This window comes from Melopsittacus undulatus, assembly GCF_012275295.1.
Source record: "Melopsittacus undulatus isolate bMelUnd1 chromosome 25 unlocalized genomic scaffold, bMelUnd1.mat.Z SUPER_25_unloc_1, whole genome shotgun sequence".
Taxonomy (NCBI): Eukaryota; Metazoa; Chordata; class Aves; order Psittaciformes; family Psittaculidae; genus Melopsittacus; species Melopsittacus undulatus.
The window spans coordinates 12,058-17,500 of record NW_022993936.1 but is presented as its reverse complement, the minus strand read 5'-3'; positions in this window follow the sequence as shown (position 1 = coordinate 17,500).

The following is a 5,443-nucleotide window of genomic DNA, read 5'->3' as shown; positions in this document are numbered from 1 at the left end:
AGAGGAAGCGGGTACCCTAACCCTACGGACGTCAGGGAGAGTGCAGCCGAACCCTACTACGTCTGGTTGGGTGTCGCCGCAAAAAAGGAAGAGACAAGAGGGTACCCAACATCAACCCTACGGACTTCGGGGGGAGTGCAGCCGAACCCTACTATACCTGTGTGTCGCCGCAAAAAAGAAAGAGAGGAAGAGGGTATTCTAACCCTACGGACGTCGGGGGGAGTGCCGCCGGACCCTCCTATACCTGTGTGTCGCCGCAAAATAGAAAGAGAGGAAGAGGGTACCCTAACCCTACGGACGTCGGGGGGAGCGCAGCCGAACCCTCCTATACCTGTGTGTCGCCGCAAAAAAGAAAGAGAGGAAGAGGGTACCCTAACCCTACGGACGTCGGGGGGAGCGCAGCCGGACGCTCCTATACCTGTGTGTCGCCGCAAAAAAGAAAGAGAGGAATACGGTACCCTAACCCTACGGATGTCGGGGAGAGTGCAGCCGAACCCTACTATATCTGGGTGTGTGTCGCCGCAAAGAGAAAGAGAGAAAGAGGGTACCCTAACCCTACGCATGTCGGGGAGAGTGCAGCCGAACCCTACTATATCTGTGTGTTGCCGCAAAAAAGGCAGAGAGGAAGAGGGCACCCCAACCCTACGGACGTCGGGGGGATTGCAGACGAACCCTCCCATACCTGTGTGTCGCCGCAAAAAAGAAAGAGAGGAAGAGGGTACCCTAACCCTACGCATATCGGGGAGAGTGCAGCCGAACCCTACTATATCTGTGTGCCGCCGCAAAAAAGGAAGAGAGGAAGAGGGTACCCTAACCCTACGGATGTCGGGGAGATTGCAGCCGAACCCTACTATATCTGTGTGTCGCCGCAAAAAATAAAGAGAGGAAGAGGGTACCCTAACCCTACGCATATCGGGGAGAGTGCAGCCGAACCCTACTATATATGTGTGTCGCCGCAAAAAAGGCAGAGAGGAAGAGGGTACCCTAACCCTACGCATGTCGGGGAGAGTGCAGCCGAACCCTACTATATCTGTGTGTCGCCGCAAAAAAAGGAAGAGAGGAAGAGGGTACCCTAACCCTACAGACGTCGGGGGGATTGCAGCCGAACCCTATTACATCTGGGTGGGTTTCGCCGCAAAAAAGGAAGAGAGGAATATGGTACCCTAACCTTACGCATGTCGGGGAGAGTGCAGCCGAACCCTACTATATCTGGGTGGGTGTCGCTGCAAATAAGGAAGAGAGGAAGAGGGTACCCTAACCCTACGTACGACGGGGGGAGTGCAGCCTAACCCTCCTATACCTGTGTGTCGCCGCAAAAAAGGAAGAGAGGAAGAGGGTACCCTAACCTTACGGACGTCGGGGGGAGTGCAGACGAACCCTCCTATACCTGTGTGCCGCCGCAAAAAAGGAAGAGAAGAAGAGGGTACCCTAACCTTACGCATGTCGGGGGGATTGTAGCCGAACCCTATTACATCTGGGTGGGTGTCTCCGCAAAAAAGAAAGAGAGGAATAGGTTACCCAAACCCTACGAATGTCGGGGAGAGTGCAGCCGAACCCTACTATATCTGGGTGTGTGTCGCCGCAAACAGAAAGAGAGAAAGAGGGTACCCTAAACCTACGGACGTCGGGGGGATTGCAGCCGAACCCTATTACATCTGGGTGGGTGTCGCCGCAAAAAAGAATGAGAGGAATATGGTACCCTAACCTTACGCATGTCGGGGAGAGTGCAGCCGAACCCTACTATATCTGGGTGGGTGTCGCTGCAAATAAGGAAGAGAGGAAGAGGGTACCCTAACCCTACGCATGTCGGTGAGAGTGCAGCCGAACCCTACTATACCTGTGTGTCGCCGCAAAAAAGAAAGAGAGGAAGAGGGTACCCTAACCCTACGGACGTCGGGGGGAGTGCAGCCGGACCCTCCTATACCTGTGTGTCGTCGCGAAAAAGGAAGAGAGGATGAGGGTACCCTAACCCTACGGACGTCGGGGGGATTGCAGCCGAACCCTATTACATCTGGGTGGGTGTCGCCGCAAAAAAGAAACAGAGGAATAGGGTACCCTAACCTTATGCATGTCGGGGAGAGTGCAGCTGAACCCTTCTATATCTGTATGTCGCCGCAAAAAAAGGAAGAGAGGAAGAGGGTACCCTAACCCTACGGACGTCGGGGAGAGTGCAGCCGAACCCTACTATATCTGTGTGTCGCAGCAAAAAAGGAAGAGAGGAAGAGGGTACCCTAACCTTACGCATGTCGGGGGGATTTTAGCCAAACCCTAATACATCTGGGTGGGTGTCGCCGCAAAAAAGAAAGAGAGGAATAGGGTACCCTAACCCTACGGATGTCGGGGAGAGTGCAGCCGAACCCTACTATATCTGTGTGTCGCCGCAAAAAAAGGAAGAGAGGAAGAGGGTACCCTAACCCTACGGAGGTCGGGGGAAGGCAGCCGGACCCTCCTATACCTGTGTGTCGCCGCAAAAAAGAAAGAGAGGAAGAGGGTACCCTAACCCTACGGACGTCGGGGGAGTGCAGCCGAACCCTACTATATCTGTGTGTCGCCGCAAAAAAGGCAGAGAGGAAGAGGGTACCCTAACCCTACGGACGTCGGGGGGAGTGCAGCCGGACCCTCCTATACCTGTGTGTCGCCGCAAAAAAGGAAGAGAGGAAGAGGGTACCCTAACCCTACGGACGTCGGGGGGAGTGCAGCCGGACCCTCCTATACCTGTGTGTCGCCGCAAAAAAGGAAGAGAGGAAGAGGGTAACCTAACCCTACGGATGTCGGGGAGATTGCAGCCGAACCCTACTATATCTGTGTGTCGCCGCAAAAAATCAAGAGAGGAAGAGGGTACCCTAACCCTACGCATGTCGGGGAGAGTGCAGCCGAACCCTACTATATATGTGTGTCGCCGCAAAAAAGGGAGAGAGGAAGAGGGTACCCTAACCCTACGCATGTCGGGGAGAGTGCAGCCGAACCCTACTATATCTGTGTGTCGCCGCAAAAAAAGGAAGAGAGGAAGAGGGTACCCTAACCCTACGCATGTCGGTGAGAGTGCAGCCGAACCATACTATATCTGTGTGTCGCCGCAAAAAAAGGAAGAGAGGAAGAGGGTACCCTAACCCTACAGACGTCGGGGGGATTGCAGCCGAACCCTATTACATCTGGGTGGGTTTCGCCGCAAAAAAGGAAGAGAGGAATATGGTACCCTAACCTTACGCATGTCGGGGAGAGTGCAGCCGAACCCTACTATATCTGGGTGGGTGTCGCTGCAAATAAGGAAGAGAGGAAGAGGGTACCCTAACCCTACGTACGTCGGGGGGAGTGCAGCCGAACCCTCCTATACCTGTGTGTCGCCGCAAAAAAGAAAGAGAGGAAGCGGGTACCCTAACCCTACGGACGTCAGGGAGAGTGCAGCCGAACCCTACTACGTCTGGTTGGGTGTCGCCGCAAAAAAGGAAGAGAGGAAGAGGGTACCCAACATCAACCCTACGGACTTCGGGGGGAGTGCAGCCGAACCCTACTATACCTGTGTGTCGCCGCAAAAAAGAAAGAGAGGAAGAGGGTACCCTAACCATACGGACGTCGGGGGGAGTGCCGCCGGACCCTCCTATACCTGTGTGTCGCCGCAAAATAGAAAGAGAGGAAGAGGGTACCCTAACCCTACGGACATCGGGGGGAGTGCAGACGAACCCTCCTATACCTGTGTGTCGCCGCAAAAAAGAAAGAGAGGAAGAGGGTACCCTAACCCTACGGACGTCGGGGGGAGCGCAGCCGAACCCTCCTATACCTGTGTGTCGCCGCAAAAAAGAAAGAGAGGAAGAGGGTACCCTAACCCTACGGACGTCGGGGGGAGCGCAGCCGGACGCTCCTATACCTGTGTGTCGCCGCAAAAAAGAAAGAGAGGAATACGGTACCCTAACCCTACGGATGTCGGGGAGAGTGCAGCCGAACCCTACTATATCTGGGTGTGTGTCGCCGCAAACAGAAAGAGAGAAAGAGGGTACCCTAACCTTACGAATGTCGGAGAGAGTGCAGCCGAACCCTACTATACCTGTGTGTCGCCGCAAAAAAGAAAGAGAGGAATACGGTACCCTAACCCTACGGATGTCGGGGAGAGTGCAGCCGAACCCTACTATATCTGTGTGCCGCCGCAAAAAAGAAAGAGAGGAAGAGGGTACCCTAACCCTACGGATGTCGGGGAGATTGCAGCCGAACCCTACTATATCTGTGTGTCGCCGCAAAAAATCAAGAGAGGAAGAGGGTACCCTAACCCTACGCATGTCGGGGAGAGTGCAGCCGAACCCTACTATATATGTGTGTCGCCGCAAAAAAGGCAGAGAGGAAGAGGGTACCCTAACCTTACGCATGTCGGTGAGAGTGCAGCCGAACCATACTATATCTGTGTGTCGCCGCAAAAAAAGGAAAAGAGGAAGAGGGTACCCTAACCCTACAGACGTCGGGGGGATTGCAGCCGAACCCTATTACATCTGGGTGGGTTTCGCCGCAAAAAAGGAAGAGAGGAATATGGTACCCTAACCTTACGCATGTCGGGGAGAGTGCAGCCGAACCCTACTATATCTGGGTGGGTGTCGCTGCAAATAAGGAAGAGAGGAAGAGGGTACCCTAACCCTACGTACGTCGGGGGGAGTGCAGCCGAACCCTCCTATACCTGTGTGTCGCCGCAAAAAAGGAAGAGAGGAAGAGGGTACCAAACATCAACCCTACGGACTTCGGGGGGAGTGCAGCCGAACCCTACTATACCTGTGTGTCGCCGCAAAAAAGAAAGAGAGGAAGAGGGTATTCTAACCCTACGGACGTCGGGGGGAGTGCCGCCGCACCCTCCTATACCTGTGTGTCGCCGCAAAATAGAAAGAGAGGAAGAGGGTACCCTAACCCTACGGACGTCGGGGGGAGTGCAGACGAACCCTCCTATACCTGTGTGTCGCCGCAAAAAAGAAAGAGAGGAAGAGGGTACCCTAACCCTACGCATGTCGGGGAGAGTGCAGCCGAACCCTACTATATCTGGGTGTGTGTCGCCGCAAAGAGAAAGAGAGAAAGAGGGTACCCTAACCCTACGCATGTCGGGGAGAGTGCAGCCGAACCCTACTATATCTGTGTGTTGCCGCAAAAAAGGCAGAGAGGAAGAGGGCACCCCAACCCTACGGACGTCGGGGGGATTGCAGACGAACCCTCCCATACCTGTGTGTCGCCGCAAAAAAGAAAGAGAGGAAGAGGGTACCCTAACCCTACGCATGTCGGGGAGAGTGCAGCCGAACCCTACTATATCTGTGTGTCGCCGCAAAAAATCAAGAGAGGAAGAGGGTACCCTAACCCTACGCATGTCGGGGAGAGTGCAGCCGAACCCTACTATATCTGTGTGTCGCCGCAAAAAAGGAAGAGAGGAAGAGGGTACCCTAACCCTACGCATGTCGGGGAGAGTGCAGCCGAACCC